This window comes from Ambystoma mexicanum, chromosome 2p (assembly GCF_040938575.1).
Source record: "Ambystoma mexicanum isolate Mex_15411 chromosome 2p, UKY_AmexF1_1, whole genome shotgun sequence".
Taxonomy (NCBI): Eukaryota; Metazoa; Chordata; class Amphibia; order Caudata; family Ambystomatidae; genus Ambystoma; species Ambystoma mexicanum.
In genome coordinates this window covers 230,874,529-230,892,453 of record NC_090923.1, presented here as the reverse complement: position 1 = coordinate 230,892,453, position 17,925 = coordinate 230,874,529, and the positions used below count along the sequence as shown (strand labels likewise).

The 17,925-nt window shown below is 50.3% G+C and overlaps 1 protein-coding gene across 1 annotated transcript in view; it reads left to right on the top strand.

Annotated features, from left to right (window-relative positions):
• Positions 1 to 17,925, top strand: part of LOC138566358 (histone-lysine N-methyltransferase SETMAR) — a 415,975-nt gene that overhangs the window by 354,771 nt on the left and 43,279 nt on the right. The window lies entirely within an intron of this gene.

Here is a 17,925-nt window from a genome sequence, read left to right as displayed (position 1 = left end):
GAGACAACAGTACGACATGATAGGCATCGCCGTGGCAGGGGAACCACACTTAATCTCCTTGTATGCGGATGACATGTTGCTGTATTTACGACACCCGCAAGAAAACCTCCAGTTCATTCTGGAGGTGATGGATAGATACGCAAGGTTGTCTGGTATAGCTGTAAACCCCCAAAAATCTAGCATATTCCCATTGGGAAGGTATAAAGGGATTTCGTTAAAACAGCTACCGGTGCTACAGATACCATGGGAAGTTAGCACATTTAGATATCTTGGGATAGACATATACCATACGGTGGATGAGGAACATCAGAATAACAGAGGTAGCAATCAAGAAAATTGAAAACAGCATGAAGTTCAGGGTGAAGCTACCTTTGGCAATGATGGGGCACGGGGCAATGTTAAAGATGGTGGTCCTACCTAGACTCTTGCATTACTTTGGGAACATACCATACCTGATAGCAAGGAGGTTCTTTACCAGATTAGACGGCATATGCAGGGACGTCCTTTGGCATGGAACAAGAAATAGAGGGGCCCTCTAGAAGTTACAAAACTCACATGAGAAAGGGGGTATAAAACTGCCAAATTATGAAATGTATTACATAGCAAGCCAGCTGCAATATGTAGCTAAATGGCTTTCTGAAGAGACGACTTCCGAGTCCAGGCTGTTTCGAAAGGACTGTGCTCCATACTACTTAAAAGAAATGATGTGGCTGCCCAGGGCAGATATGGAAGGGCACCCAAAGATGATGATACTTGGGTGGAAGATGTGGCGCAGGGCCTGCCAGCTGATGGAGAACCCGTTCCTGTGTTCCCCGCAGGTACCGTTAGTGGCGCTGGCGGGTAGAGAAAAGCAACTAGGGATGATGATTAGGAAACACTGGGAGCCGGTAGGGATAGCAACAATGGGTGACATATGGCAAGAGGGAACTATAATAGACTTTGAAGTGTTGCGGGAGGAAACCGGGTTACACATAGGCCAGTATATCACATGTCAGAGTGGTGCGGAGAATCAAGGAGACATGGTGTGAGGTAGTACTAGGAGAAGAACCAGACGCCACCATAGATACAATATATGACATAGCAGAGGGAGGACATGAGACATCCAGAATATATGAGATGATGTTCAAAATGGGAAAGGAAGTGGCACAACTGAGACAGGATTGGGAGGAGGAAGTGGGAGCCCCAATGAGTGATGAGATGTGGGAACGGGCCCATGGGTATCATAAAAAGGTGTCAAGGAACGCAAGACTACAACAGATGCAACTATATATTACACATAGGGCGTATATGACACCCCAGAGAATAGCTAAATTCAAAGATGCAAGACGACAAGCATGTCCCAAATGCGATGAAGAAAATGCCGGAATGGTGCATATGTTTTGGTCATGCCCAGTCATTGAGCGTTTTTGGAGTGAAGTGGTACAAAAGCTAGCGGAAAAAGGCATCAAGATTGTGGTGGACACAGTGTGAGCCTGCTTGATAGGAGGCTTTCCTAGACCACGTAAACTTAAGCATGTGAGCAAACTTTTTAAAAGATTTAGCGTATGTACTCGCAAAGAGGAGAATTGCTATGGGGTGGAAGGCATGCCATAGACCACGAATAGAAGCATGGTGGAAAGATTTACAGAAATGGGCCGAAGCAGAAACCATGGTGTGGCAAGAAGCAATCAATGTTGGGGGGGGAGGAGGAAACAGAGACCCTGATGGCCTGGAAACTACTAATAGCAGAGTTATTTGGGCCAACGCGAGACCCAACGGAAATCACGGGAGAGGAATCCGAAATCACAAGGTGCGGAAACAGAACATGATAGGGAGTAGGTTCGAAAAGGGGGAGGGAAAGGGAGAAGCGGTGGACATGATGAAGCAAAAGTATGTTTAAGATGTCATTATATGCACCGCAAGTTTGGTTTGTATTGTTTGTTGGAATAAAATCAATAAAAGTATTTTTTTTTTTAAAACTCTGTTTATACTGCAGAAGAGCAGGACATTTCCTCCGTGAAAGCCTGGTAAACCCCCCCCGCCACCCCCAAGAAGATAGTTGGTGCGACGGACAGTGGCATCGATGAAAAGGAACAAAACCTGGAACACTCCAACGCCCGACAAGCGGAGGGGTCCACTTGTCGAGCGAAAAGAAGGAATCTGTACAGACCTCACATTTGGTCATCCCGGTACTTTTGGTCAACCACCAACAACCGTCAAAGGTACATGCCTTGGAGGCATATATTGATAGCGGAGCGGTGGGAAATTATATTGATCAAGATCTGGCTGCACGAATAGGCCTTCCTCTCCAAAAAAAAAGCTGATATCGGAAAACATCACAGCAGTGGATGGTTCTCAGTTGTCATCCGGCCCAGTGACGCAACATACCGAAAAAGTCATGCTGATGTGTCATCAGGAAGACATCTCTTTCGATCTCACAGGAGCTCCCCAGTTCCAGATGATTTTAGGAATGCCTTGGCTGGAAACCCACAACCCTAGGATTGACTAGCGAAAACAAGTGCTGACCTTCCCTCAAGAATGTGCTAACATCTATTACCACAGAAATGTGAAGAGCCGGGAACTCAAGGTAAAATCTATCCTGGGGCTCTCTGGTTTCCTAACCCCTGAATACCTGGATTACCAGGATGTGTTCCAGAAGGAGCAAGCGAACACCCTGCCTGCAGACCTTACGACTGCCAGATCGTCTGGTGTCCGGAGCACAAATTCCCTGCAGTCGAATTTACACACTAACGGAGCAAGAAAACCAGCATCTGAGATCTTATCTGGATCAATACCTAGCTAACGGCTTCATCTGCCCTTCTAAATCCCCTTCATCGGCTCTCTTTTCGTACCAAAGAAAGAGGGCGACCTAAGAACTTGTATAGATTATAGAGCGATTAATCAAATCACAGTAAAGAACAGATACCCCCTGCCACTCATCCCAGAGCTTCTACACCAAGTGCAGAATGGTCAAATTTACACTAAACTGGACTTATGAGGTGTCTATCACCTTGTGAGAGTTAAAAAGGGGGACGAGTGGAAGACGGCATTTCGAACCAAATATGGGCTTTTCGAGTATCAGGTCATCTCTTTTGGACTATGTAATGCCCCAGCGGCGTTCCAATTCTTTATGAACAATGTGCTTCATGAATTATTGGACATTTGCGCGCTCGTCTACATAGATGATATTCTTATTTACTCGGCATCCAAGGAGGACCACGTCGGCCATGTAAGAGCAGTTTTGGAAAAGCTTCGACAGCATCGGCTGTTTGCCAAATTAGAAAAGTGTTTCTTCCATGTTCCGGAAGTTGAATTTTTGGGCTTCATGCTCACACCACGAGGGGTACACATGGACACATGCAAGGTGGATGCTATCCTTCAATAGCCATCACCAACATCCACAAAAGGAGTACAGACTGTGCTCGGATTTGCCAATTTTTTCCGTCGGTTTATTCCAAGGTTTTCGCAAATATTTCATCCAATAACCTCCCTACTGAGAAGAAATAAGAAATTCTTCTGGTCTCCCGATGCAGAGAACGCCATTCAGGAGCTTAAACTTGCCTTCACCACAGCACCAGTTCTTCGACACCCTCAACCAGACCTGCCATACGTGGTCGAAACAGACAACTCCAACGTAGCCATGGGAGCTGTATTAGCGCAAAAGGACCCTGACACAGGGCAATTACATCCCATAGCGTTTTGGTCCCGTAAGTTTTCTGCGCCAGAATAAAACTATCCAATCACTGACAAGGAACTACTAGCGATTAAGGGAGCCTTCAAAACACAGAGACACTATCTTCTGGGCGCAAGACACACAGTCACAGTTATCACAGATCACCATAATCTAATATACTTGAATACTGCCAAGGCCCAATCCTCACACCAGCTTTGCTGGGCTCTCTTCTTTGCTGAATATGATTTTGTCATTACTTACAGACCAGGAGTACACAATGGGAAAGCAGACGCTCTGTCACGCATGGGTGAGGACAAGGAGGCTTTCACCACATCCGAGCCTGTGGCCATCATTCCCAAAGAATGGATCCAAAACCAAATCGCCACAACCACATGTTTGGATGACTTGAAAACCGATCTCCAATCTCAGATGAACCAAACAGCACAACAGGAGTGGCTAGCTAGAGGAGACCGATACAACATAAAAAATGATCTACCCTATTTTCAAGGGAGACTATATATTCCGGACAAGAAATTACAAGACCAGATAATAGCAAATGACCATGAATCATTAGTGGAAGGACACCCAGGGATTGCCAAGACCCGAGCTAAAATAGAAAAGGGCTATTGGTGGCCAACCTGGAGAAAAGACATGGCCCAATTCATTGCGACCTGTGGTGTCTGTGCGCAACACAAATCTCAGAAGTTAAGTCCAGCAGGGTTACTACGTCCCTTGGCTGTACCCCCAGCATCATGGCATACCCGGTCTATGGACTTTATCACCGATCTTCCTCCCTACAACAGGTTTAACACAATCCTGGTTATTGTAGACTTATTCTCCAAGATGGCCCATTTTATTCCATTAAAGGGGCTTCCCACTGCTTTCACCCTTGCCACCGTATTTTTGGAGCAAATTGTCAAATTACACGGTTTGCCATCGGTATTGGTCTCAGATCGCGGAACACAATTCGTCTCAGCACTCTGGAGGAGGTGTTGCAAAATAGCCTAATTTGATCTCTGGCTATCCACAAGTCATCATCCCCAAACCGATGGCCAAACCGAATGAACCAACCAGACACTGGAGCAATACCTGAGGTGTATGTTACAACAAACTGAAGAGTCCTGGTAAAACATCCTTTGGTTGACCGAATTCGCCTGCAATAATTCCATCCACACTAGCACCGGACAGACCCCATTCTACACAGTGCATGGTCGACATCCTCGAACGCCCACTTTTGATTCACTTGAATTAGAAATGCCAGCAGTTACAACCTTGCACAAAACAATCACTCAAACCATCAATGAAGCAGTTGAAAATCTGACCAGAGCCAAAGAACAACAGAAAAAGTTTGCAGATATACAGCGAAGAGAGGCGCCACATTATCAGGTCAGGGATAAAGTTTGGTTGGCATTCAAGAACATTCCCTTGAAAGGACCACGAGCCTTCCGCCCCAGGTACCTGGGGCCTTATCCCATCAAAGCCATAATTAACCCTGCAGCCATGAAATTAGATTTACCATCTAATATGCAGATCCATCCGGTGTTCCATGTTTCTCTCTTGAAACCGATGAAACCAGGTACTCAGATTGAGGCACCACCCGAGCCCGACATCATAGGAGGAGAACCGGAGTACGAGGTCAAGACTATTCTGGATTCCAAGATAGTACGATCTAAACTGTACTACCTTATAGACTGGAAAGGTTATGGACCTCAAGACCGTGACTTCGTCCATGCTCCACGACTAATCGGACAATTCCATCACAACAACCCCTCCAAGCCAGGACCAGGAGGAAGAGCACCCGTGAGGCGGGTCGGGGGGGGGGGGGGTGCTGTCATGGCCACTGGGCAAGGACCACAAGCTCCACTACATAAAAGGTCCAGTTGGACCCAGTCCTTTCGCCTTTGGCGCCAGGCTCATGAGTAAGTGTGCTCTGCACACTTTATTCTGGTGCATGTGTCTTTTTTTCCCTGCAGGGCCTCCACGTGCCTCCAGGTCAGGCGTGGCCATAGGAGTTAATTGGGCTGCACGTGCAGCATCCTCTAGGAGTGGCAGGGTGGGGACACTAATCGGAACAAATGCGCATGGCCGGGACTAGGCTATTTAAGCCTGCCCCGCCGCATGCAGGCGCTTCGCGTTAGTCTGCTTACAGCAGCGTAACGCTCACCGCCGCCTCAAGCGCAGCTTACCTGATTCCAGCAGCTTACCCGATTCCAGCAGCTTACCCGATTCCAGCAGCTTACCCGATTCCAGCAGCTTACCCGATTCCAGCAGCTTACCCGATTCCAGCAGCTTACCCGATTACAGCAGCTTACCCGATTACAGCAGCAACCGCAGTCGGAGCGCATCCTTACCTGATCCTAGCAGCAACCGCAGTAGGAGCACATCCTTACCTGATTCCAGCAGCAACCGCAGTAGGAGCGCCTCCTTACCCGATTCCAGCAGCAACCGCAGTCGGAGCACATCCTTAGCTGATTCCAGCAGGAACTGCAGTCGGAGCACATCCTTACCTTATTCCGGCTCCCAGCCACAACACTGCTCGGGAGTCCACTTTTAGCCAGCTTCATCGCAGATCCAGCCATCCTTCATCTGCCGGCAGATCTCCGGATAACAGCATTCCAGTCCGACTTCGCCAGGCCATCCCTGCAAGAGAAAAGGACAAAATAAGGTTAGAAAAACTATAAAGACATTACGCTAAGGTCACGCTCAAACCAATCCTCGCGCTTGACCTAAGAACCAAACTTACCACCTATTGGGACATCGTGAACTCCCTTTCACTCCATTGGGGCTCGCTTCTTGAACCGCAACTACCGCTGAGTCTCATGTCACCTATTGGGGAAAAGGAAAGACATTACAAAATGATACAGACAATCATTATCGAAGGATACTTACCTTTGAAGTGGTTCAGCCACAGCCGGTCTGGGCTGCCACGCACATGGACCAGTGACAAAACTCAGTCTATCTAAAAGCTCCCCTGCAGTGAAAAGCAGGACGGAGAGCTTGCCATCATAATTAAACAAGTGAGACTATATGGGTAGGCGCATGCTCACCACATTCTGGGAAGAAGGGTTCGAGGGAGACCACAGTCATATCACAGCATTCGCATGGCCTCTCGTATTCTCGCAGGGGCAGTACCAACAACCAGCGCAGTCCACAACACAGGAGCAGGGGAAGTAGCCTGACCAAGGGGAGCCAGTTCCAGGGAGGGCTGTAACTGTGCCCCAACTTCTTCCCCGCAGACACCAGGTTAGCGTAACATATGATTACGCCCAGCCAGATAAAGACCTCTCTCAGGAAGGGCGATTGGCTCAGAGTGGTAGACCTTCAGGATGCCTACAAGCATATCCTAATATGGAGGCAGCGTCACAAATTTCTGCGGTTCTCAGTGGGAACGGAACACTTCCATTATCGAGTGCTAACGTTTGCTCGGAGCTCGACACTGCGCGTCTTTACGAAGATGATGTCAGTCATCGCACCATTCCTCAGACTGCAGGGAGTTCATGTATATCCATACTTGGACGATTGGCTCCTGCGCTGTCCTTGCCCACAGGCTGCAATGGCCAATATTCAGTCACTCCTTCAGCTCCTGTGCCATCTTGGACTGTCCGTGAACTGGCGTAAATCGTTTTTTGATGGTTGCTCAAGACCTGATCTTTCTAGGTTTCCGTTGGGATACTGTCAGTACCAAAGGGTTCGACGCAGGACAGGATTGTGGATCTTTCAACCACATGTCAGCTCTTCCTACAGTCCTCTCACATTTTGGCCTGGTGGTTCCAGAGACTCCTGGGCCTCATGGCCTCTTGCGTGTTGGCTCTACCTATTGCACGGCTGAAAATGAGGTGCACTCGGCTTGCTCTTCGGAGCTGCTGGTCCCAGTTTATGGATCCGGACTCAAGATGATTCTAGTCCCATCCTGCATGCCGGCGGATCTTCAATGGTGGACTTCTGCCAGCAACCTTTCAGTGGGGACCTCCTTGCGGGAGCCCTGCCCACAAGTAACAGTTACCAGAGACTCCTCCTTTCTGGGGTGGAGAGGGACACCGAGTCACTTTGAGGTGTACGATATGTGGATGCCCCAAGACAGGCAGTCCCATATCAATTACCTAGAGCTACTGGCAGTTTTTCTGGCGCTCAAGGCTTTTCAACCCTCTAACATCAACAATGGTGTTTGAATTTGCACAGACAATTACGTAGCGATGTTCTAAATCAACAAACAGGGGCACCAAGTCTCCTCCTCTGGTGGACTTAGCTATCCAAATTTGGAACTGGGCTATTCAGCACAATGCTTGGCTTCAAGCTGTGCACACTCCAGGTCACATCAATGTGACTGCAGACCCCCTCAGCCGTCAATCTGTGGCGAGTTACGAATGGAAGATGAACACAGATGGTCTCATCCAGATCTTCAAGCAATGGGGTTCCCCAATGATGGACCCGTTTGCAACATCAATGAACAGGAAGCTTCCTCTTTATGCTTCCAGAGACAGGCTCCGAGTGCCTTCCCTGGGGGACGCTCCCGAGATCCTTTGGGACAACCTGAAAACGTATGCCTTTCCCCCTTAGCCGCAGATTCATTGGTCGCTCAGGAAACTCAGAAATGCCTACAAATGCACTCTTCCTCTTCATAGCACCGTGGTGGTTGCTAGGCAGGTTCTAGTTTTTGGAACTACAGCATCTGTCGGTGTGCTCCCCGATCAAGTTGCCGCAGATTCCCAACCTTCTTCACCAGAGCAATCACCAGTTGTGGCACCAATCCCCACAATCCTTCAGCTTGGCGGCCTGGTGCCCGAGTTCCGATCATTAGCGCAGTTCAACCTCTTTGAGGATAACATGCGTATAATTCAAGCAGCACGTAAGCCCTCTACGAACACTCAATACAAGAGTAAATGGCTCCGATTTTGTCACTGGTGTCTAGCTAAGCAGCTTGATCACAGACATGCTTCCATTGCCTCAGCAGCTGCATATCATGCCAAACTTATCAACGCAGTCAGACCCTTTCTCTCCAAAGAGAACTGCACCAACATAGCCAGAGCCATCACCGGCTCTAGGCTAGACTACTGCAACGTACTCTTTCTAGGAACCTCCAACAAAAACTTAGAGAGACTACAAGTAATACAGAACAAAGCTCTCCGGGCAGCCCAAGGCATTGCTAAAAGAGAACACATCTCTGAAGCCAGAAAACTAGCCCACTGGCTCCCAATAAACGAAAAGATCGTATTCAAAGCCCTGACACTGACCCACAAGTGCATTCACCTCACTGCTCCAGCATACCTCTCTCAAAGGATCCACCCCGTCTCCACTACCAGGCCAACCAGATCACCGTACACCAACATGCTCTCGGTGCCACTAGTAAAAAGAGTAAAAGCGGGCGGATCCAGCTTCCCCTATCTAGCGCCCACTCACTGGAATGCCCTACCTCCCACTATCCGAGGGGAGGCCTCCCTCACCACCTTCCGCAAAACTCTGAAAACTACCCTCTTCACATAAGACCCGACACACCAGCACGAATACTTATCATATATGTTGTAATATACGTCCCAATGCAATATCTGTAACAGTATGATATCTTGTAGTATTCATAATGTGTTATCAATCGCTTTCATGCCTGTACCATGTAACTAAGTTATTGCAAGTAACAGCGCCTCAATGCCCCTGGGCTTCTTGCGCGCTATATAAATATAAATAAATAAATTGACTGTCTTGTCATTTGTATCTGAATTGGCAGCCTCTGGCATTCATGTCTTGTCATGCAGGACATATTTATCTGTCCACAGACAGCTGCTCCTTTTCCCTGGCAAATCCAGTCATCAAAAGGCATTTTTCAGGTCTTCTTCATCTTTTTCCGCCGGTTCGGACCCCTAATCGCAAATGGGATCTGAATATGGTCCTCACTGCCTTATGCCATAAGCCTTTTGACCCTATGGCCACTACCGAGCTCAAGTACCTTTCTTGGAAGGTGGCTTTTTTCGATTGCGGTAACATCTGCAAGACGAATAAGTGAGCTTCAAGCTCTCTCTTTCAAACATCCATTCCTAACTTTCCACAAGGATAAGGTTGTGCTTCGCACTCACCCTTCCTTCCTTCCTAAAGTGGTTTCTGAATTTCATTTGAACCAGTCAATATCTTTACCGGTATTCTTCCAGAATCCATCCTTCGATGCTGAGAGTTGTTTTTTTAGACATCAGACGTGCTCAGAAATTTCACCTCGACAGAACGAGTGAACTTGGAAATTCTTCACAGCTCTTTTTGATGTTTGGTGACCCAAAGGGGAAACCAGCCTCGAAAATGTCCTTCTCGCGTTGGATAGCTTCATGTATTTCTGAGGCCTACAAAACTCAAGGCATTCAGCCTCTAAATAGCATTCATGCACATCTCGTTCAGGGCAAGGCGGCTGCTGTTGCCTTTCAAGAAAAGGTCCCCTCCGAGTCCATAGTTAAGGTTGCTACATGGGCTTTCCCTTCGGCCTTTTGCAGACATTGTCTCGACCTGAGCTCTTGGGCTAATGACCAATTTGGCCAGGCAGTTCTCAAGAATTTGTTCCAATAAGGGAAGTTTCAATCCACCCATTTTGCTTGGTCAGTGCTTGGGAACTACCCACAAGTATGGAAGAAAGGGGGCGGGATGTAGGAGTATGACTAAGTTAATCACTGTAGTGACTACTTTGCTCCTAGTCCATAGTCCCCTTTCCTCTATATGCCCACCCATAATCCCCTCTAATAAGTATCCTCTATTATTGCTAAATGGTCCTGGACCAGGCGATAGAAAAGGACTGAAGGGCGATGCGTGGGGTGGAACTCAGGAAGGCAGGGCTACAGTCACGTGCGTTGGCCCCGCATTACAATAAAAGGACAACAAATGTATTTTTGATGCTTATAAAGTGCTCCGGCCCGTCCCCATGGATGGAATGTCCCACAAGTATGGAGGAAAGGGGACTATGGACAAGGAGTAAGGTAGAAAACTTTGTAATTCCCCATTGGGTTCATTAGACTCAACGAGGTTCGGGCGCAATTAGCGCCCCGCTAACAGTGCTGAAAAAAGGGCAGAAAGTGGAGTATTTTACCTCCAGCAGAAAGCTGAGGGTAAAACTCCAAACTTTCTGCCGCAGTTAAGGACTGAGGCCAAACTCGCAATGAGGCCCAATGTATGGTAAGGCATATCTAATGGGCAAACGGAACGCATACAAGATATTCAGTCTCCTGGTCTCAGAGGAAGGGGGAGGTGGGGCTGACAGCGCAATCATCACACCTTATGCAGCTATATACAATGCCTGAGTTGGTGATTTAGTGTTCTTGCTATGCTGCAGCCTGTTGTCACTTCACCACGAGAAAGCGCCCCGTTTGATTCTCAACAAAAGTCACTTAACACTGACTCATACATTTCACTTCTTCCCTCATTTTCTTCAGGGCATTTGGTAGCAGAGACAGTGTATGCATGAGGGTTACCGAGGGCAGCATAGACAATGAAAAGGCACAACTGATAGTGGGCATTCAGGTACATGGAGGGGCAATTCAGTGTAGGTCCTCACTAATGGCCCCACTTATGAGCCACTTTTTAAAATTCAATTGTCCTCCAATCTCCCCGAAATATTGAAGTTGTCGTACAAGGAAGAATGATACAGCATTTGAATGGGGTGAAAAATGGTATAAAAGAAGAATATAAAATGAAGGCCAGGAAGGGTCCACCTGCCATTCTCACTGACCAAGCAAATTAAATCAAAACCTACAGGAAACCCTTGGGAATCACTCTGGTGCAACCCTCTACCGGTCCCTGTTGGGGTCTGGGGGTACCGGTCCCTGTCTGGGGCAGGCCGCCCGGGTGGGGGGGTACCGGTCCCTATCGGGGGAGGAAAAACCCCACCCAACTACGCAGCACATTCCATGGCCACCTCCTCCCCCCCGTCTGCTGCGGGCTCCGGCTGCCTGCTTCTCTGCTTGTGGTATGCGCTCTGCATACCGTGTCCCCCGAAACCGGGGGCACAGCACAGTGCGCTTTTGTGAGCAAACTTTTGTGCCCTGGGGATCCAGGACCGCGGTAGACTTTGGAAGGCAGTTGTGCACAAGGCATCAAGCTTAGACAGAGTTGCATCATTCACAGGTGTTTGGTCCCATTTTCAAATGGGAGCATTTAATTTAAAAAAAAATAGGTTTTAAAAGATACATTTTTACCTCTCCAGATCAGGTAGCAAAAGGAACAAGTTACTTACCTGTAACTGTTGTTCTCCAGCATGGGTCTGGCATGGATTCACATGCTCATGAATATTCCCAGTCGTTAGGCTGGGAATCCTCCGTAAAGAAAAAATCAGTTTCAGTTTTGTTTCTAAACTGTCTTTCTCCTAATAACCAATCACTGGTCTCTGGGTCATACTGCCCCCAGCCAATGACTGCCCTCTACCTAAGCCCCTCCCTCTGTCAGCCATCTTCAGATTTGGTAGCACGTAAAGTGGCGGTAGGACCAAGAGAAGAGCCGCAGAGTTTGACTGGGGGCGGACGCTGACATGTCCAGAAGGTCTGGGAACCAGATCTGCTTCAGCCATGCCGGTGCGACGAGGATCATCCTGCACCGGGACCGTCTGAGTTGACTGATGAGTCACAGCAACAACGGCAACGGTGGGAACGCATACAGGAACAGGCCATCCCCGGGAATGAGAAGGCATCGCCCATTCTCACCGGATGGGGAAACCTGCTGGCGAACCTCTGGCACTTGGCGTTCGTCGCTGTCGCGAATAGGTCGATCTGGGGATTGTCCAATCGTCGGAATAAGAGATCCACTTGATCCTGCCGCAGTTCCCACTCGTGGCACAAGCGCAGCTCCCTGCTGAGTGAGTCGGCGATGGTGTTCTTTATTCCTGCCAAATGGAAGGGTGCCAGAAACATCCCTTGGGCGACGGCCCAGTTGCACAGATCCTGGGACTCCTTGGATAGGGCTAGGGATCTGGTACCTCCCTTTTTCCGGATGTAGAACATCGTGGTGGTGTTGTCGGTGAAGATCCTTACCACCTTGCCCTTGAGGGACGGAAGGAACGACCTGAGGGCCCAGAACACGGATCGGAGCTCCAGGACATTGATGTGTAGTGACCTCTCCTGCGGGAGCCAAAGGCCTCTTGCGTGGAGATCTCCGGTGTGCGCTCCCCATCCCTCCAGGGAGGCGTCCGTCATCACAGTTTCCTGATGAGCCGGGGTCTGGAAGTCCATGCCCGCCGCCAGATGCGCGCGTGTGCCCCACCAGCGGATCGCTTGGCGGAAGGTCTCGTTGAGCGAGATCCTGTCTTCTAAGCTGCCCGCCACTTGCATCCAACGGGCGTCGAGGAACTCCTGTAGTGGTCGCATCCGCAGTCTGCATAGGCGCACAAGGTAGATGCACAAGGACATCATGCCGAGCAGGGACTTGATGGACCTCACCCTGGCCACGTCCATGGTCGACAGCCGTTGCACCTTGCCCAGAATGGCCTTCATCCTTTCCTCTGACGGAGAAGCCAATTGCGCCACTGTGTCGAGCCTGGCCCCCAGGAACAGGGCGACTTGTGACGGTACCAAGTGGGATTTCGCAAAGTTGATCGAAAATCCCAGATCCGTGAGCAGTTGAACGGTCTTCGCTGTGTGATCGACGGCGAGTTCTCTTGACCTTGTTTGGATGAGCCAATCGTCCAGGTAGGGGTAGACGTGGATCCCCTGCAGGCGCAGCCGCACCGCCACTGGTGCTAGGCACTTGGTGAACACCCTGGAAGCCGACTTCAATCCGAAAGGAAGGGCCTTGAGCTGATAGTGTCGCCCTTGGACCACGAATCGCAGGAACTTTCGATGTCCTTTTAGAATGGGGATGTGAAAGTAGGCATCCTTAAAGTCCAGCGACGATAGGAAGTCGCCTTCCCCCAGCTGTCCCAGCATGTGCTGGAGGGTGACCATCCGGAACTTCTGGGACTTGATGTACCTGTTTAGACAATGAAGATCCAGGATGGGTCGCCAACCGCCGATCTTTTTCCTTACGAGGAAGTATCTTGAGTACACTCCGGAGCTCCAGAGCCTCTTTGGGACTAGCTCGATGGCTCCCTTTTTTAGCATTGTCCGTACCTCTAGTAGCAGTTGAGGGATGTGGTTTTCCTTCCTGGCCACGGGTGGAATACGGGGACACTTCCTTAGAAATTCCAGAGTGTGCCCGCGGGCCAGGGCATCCAGCACCCAACCGTCGGTGGAGATGGACTCCCACACGCTGATGAAATTCGCCAGCCGGCCTCCCACCGGGGTGCAAAGGTGGGGGCCCGACGCTACGGCCGGTTCAGTCCTGCTTGGCCGCTGCCTTGGCCTCCTTGGTGACGGCGACGAGATCCTATTGTCTTGCCGTGTCCTCTGTAGGCTTCCTGTGACAAGGATCGGGCCGCCTGGCGGTACGACGAGGCGCCGCCGCCGAATCCTTTGGAGGCACCTTGCTTGCCTCCGGAGTTCCGAAAGGACGGCCGTCGTCGTTGAAGAACACCCAAGGCCCGAGCCGTCTCCGTGTCTGCCTTGATGGCCTGCAGTGACTCGTCCACTATTTTGCCGAACAGGTTGTTCCCGTCGAAAGGCATGTCCAGAACCATGGTCTGCCCGTCCTGGTGGAAATCGGTTGCCTTGAGCCAGCCGCTCCGACGAAGGCAAACGCTGTTGCCCATCTGGCGAAAACCGGTGTCAGCAATGTCCGTGGCCACCGTAATGGCGTGGTCCGAAGCCACCTCGTATTCCTGTAGGATTTCCAGGGCCTCAGCCCTCTTGTCATCCGGGAGGAAGTCCAGCAGGGAAGCGATCTTAAACCACAGCTCCCTGTCGTAGCGTTCCACAATCGTGAGGGCGTTGGCCGCTTTAATCGTTGTCGCCGTCGACAAGATGACCCGCCGTCCCATGGCGTCCAGTTTCTTGCCCTCGCCGTCTGGCGGGGAAGTCGAAGTTGAAGCCGTCGCCCCCGTCGCTTTCTTCTTGGCCGCCGCGGAGACGACCGAATCCGGGGCCAGCTGCGCCCTAAGGCACATGGGGGCGGAGTCAGGGACCCAGTACTTTTCCTCGTACCGGTCCCTCTTAGCAGGAGACGTGGACGGATTCTTCAGGAGCGTCAGCCCCTCGTCCCAGATGTCGTCAAGTAATGGAACTGAGAGGACCGTCTTCCTCTTGGCCTCACGTCGTTGGTAGAGGAAACCTTCCTTCTTCTGTTCTTCGGGGCAGAGCTGGAAGAGCTCAGATGCCCTGGCGATCATGGCATGGAAGGAGCAAATTTCGTTGTGCGGGGAGGTCCAAGCGGGTGGTGATGGAAGGTCAATTCCGTCGTCACCACCGTCATCCCCGTCATCATCCATCCCCGTCGTCTCCGTTCCCGTCTCATCCCTCGGAACAGGGGAAAGAGATGAAGGCTGTGAATGCCGTGAAGGATAGAAGGGAGGGGGGATGAGTTCTCCTCCGCTTGCTTGGTGGGCTTCCCGACGGTCCAGGCTCCGCTGGATCGTCCGCTGGGGGTAAGGGCAACCTTGTCCTTATCTCGTACATAAAACCTGAATCGCCATTAAAACTGCTCCTGAGTTGTCTTGTGGCATAGGTACCGGCTGCGACGGGAGCGACGGTTGGGGAGTAGGCTCCGTCCCCTCCACGGCTCGCGGTTCCTCGTCGGCACCACCGTTGCTTTCTTCGTCCTCCTCGTCGGGATCCCGCTCGTAGGACCGGACCTCCTCTATCTTCTTGTTCAGGATCTTTGCAACGCCAGCCAGCTCCTCTTCAGAGGTGGTATCTGTGTCCGAAATGGCCAACGGCCCCCCTCTCTTTTTCCGCCTGGGGTTTCACGAGGGTCTCATCGATGGGCTGAAAAGAGGATTCCCTCCGCGGTGGCAAGGAAACTCTAGGCCCCGAGGTCACCTGCACTGGGTTAGCCTCCGCAGGTTTCACCAGGGCCGCCACGACTCCCTCGATCGAGGCCTTGGCCTGGTGAATCAGGGCATCGCGACTTTGAGCATGCCTGAGACCTTCACCTTGGGGGGAGGGTCACCACCTCGCTCCCCCTCGGCTGTCTCCGTCGGGATCGACCGGGGCTTCTCTTCCAATTTCCTCTTCCCCGAGCCAGAGCGTTGGCTCGTGGTTGATGGCGTTGGTGATAAAGCGCCCTGCCTGGCAGCTGAGGAGCCCAACCAATCGGCGCTCCTGGTGCCTGCGGACTCGCAGTGCTTAGCCTTTTGTCGGGCCCCTGTCCCCGGAGTGCCCTCAAAGGTCTTAGAAGACCGCTCGGACTACTTCTTCTCACCTGCTGCTGGGCTCTTCCCTTCCAGCCAGTTGGTGAGTCGGATACGACGATCCTTCATAGTCCGTTCGGTCATGTTCTTGCAAAACGCACAGTGCTTCTCCACGTGCGTTTTGTCTTCGTGAAGGCAGTAGAGGCATCGAGAATGTTCATCCTCCGGAAGACATTCTGTAATCCGCATCCAGGGCAGATCCTGAACAGCTTGGATCTGGGTGTCGCGTTTCCTTTGTCTTGGGCCATGTCCATGCGGGGTAGGCCTCAAAGATCTTCCGGAATCCTCCAAGAAGCGAAACTCGATGAAAACTTTGCCCTTGAGGGGCATAGGAAATTCCAAAACGGGTCTCCGTTGATCGGAAGTAGAAACGGTGGAGCTTGAGGCCCGATTGACCGAAAAAATTAGGTTAAACTCTTTGAAAAATCGCAAAACGCAGTAAAAGCTTGAGAGCTATAGCACGAGGACTCCCAACACTTGAACGTGCGGTAAAAATCTGAAGATGGCTGCCAGAGGAGGGGCTTAGGTAGAGGCTGGGGACAGTATGACCCAAAGACCAGTGATTGGTTATTAGGAGAAAGACAGTTTAAAAACGAAACTGAAACTGATTTTTTCTTTACCGAGGATTCCCAGCCTGACGACGGGGAATATTCATGAGCATGTGAATCCATGCCAGACCCCATGCTAGAGAAATAGAAGATGTAGGGTTGATTGTGAGGGGACGCTAATATTCTCAACCATCAGCTAAGTAAAAAAGGGCTTTCAGCTGAGTGGGAGCTGCATGAATAATGCCCTAGTGAGCCTCCTGCCTTCCACTATGTCAAACCACATTACACTTCTCGGCACAGATAGTAGCCAAGGACATGCAAACTAATTGTGAATGCCAACTTTTTAGCCTTAGTTATTTCTTTCCATTGACATGTTTTAAAACATATTTGTACTTGCCCTGTGATTTTGGGTGTTGTGACGAATCTAGCGATGTTGTCACCGCTTCCTTGGAGGGAAGCTTCTCTTACATGGCCAGGGAAAGGCAGAAGCTACGCAACTGACCCTGGGGGTAGCTATCTGCAGGAGGACCACATTGGGAGGACAAACTCCAGGGAGACCGAGTAAGGACATTAGGTCAGAATAATTCTTTGCCTGGATTCCTTGATAACCATTTACCTTTTCCCCATTCTTGTATATAATACTGTAGTGTGGATAAAGAATCTCCACTGTTTACTGATCACCAACCTTATGTACACCCCTCCAACCCCCCCTTGATGACACAGACGGGGAGGAGTGATGATGATCACTAGAGGCAGCAAACCAACGCTGCGTTCTAGTCATTGGAGGATGTTAACGGGTGCCGGACATTCAACAAGAGCTTCAGTCCTGCCGATGCTGGTTGGGACACAGGAGGAAAACAATCTGCAGACCGAGGCGAGGAAACTGGCGAGAGCGCCGTCAAGGGACATCTGACAGAAGAGTGTTTGCTGTGCTCTCAATATTAACAGCAGGAGCTTCTGAGCGAAGAAGGCACGGCGGGAAACCGAGAAGCTGACTAGACGCACTCCCATTCAGTAAACGGGCAGCGGATGAAGCAGTGAGACGCAAGGGACGCCGAAGCAGCAGAATGAGACCAGTAAGCCCAGAGAAGGAGGAGTGGGATACTGGGGCGTTTCAGGGCAGATGCCACGCACCATTAGTAAATAGTGTAATCTCTTATAAGGGAACTGGAACATTTAACACAGTTGGCAAAGGGTGGATACCTTGACATATAAAGAATATAATTACCTGGATACTAATGAAGTGTGTAAACCTGGAATTTGCACTCAAATATTGAACAAACTCAAAAGCACTGGCAGGAGAGTAAACCAGGCACTCAGCAAGTCTGGGACTCGCACGCAAGGGATGAGAGAAAAAGCCCTGGCAGAAAAGTAAACCAGGCACACAGCGAGTCTAGGACCTGAACCCAAGCAGCAAGATAATAGAAAATCCTGTCAGGAGAGTAAACAAGGGATTGGAGAAAAGGGGCAGAGACCCTCGGATGTGAATT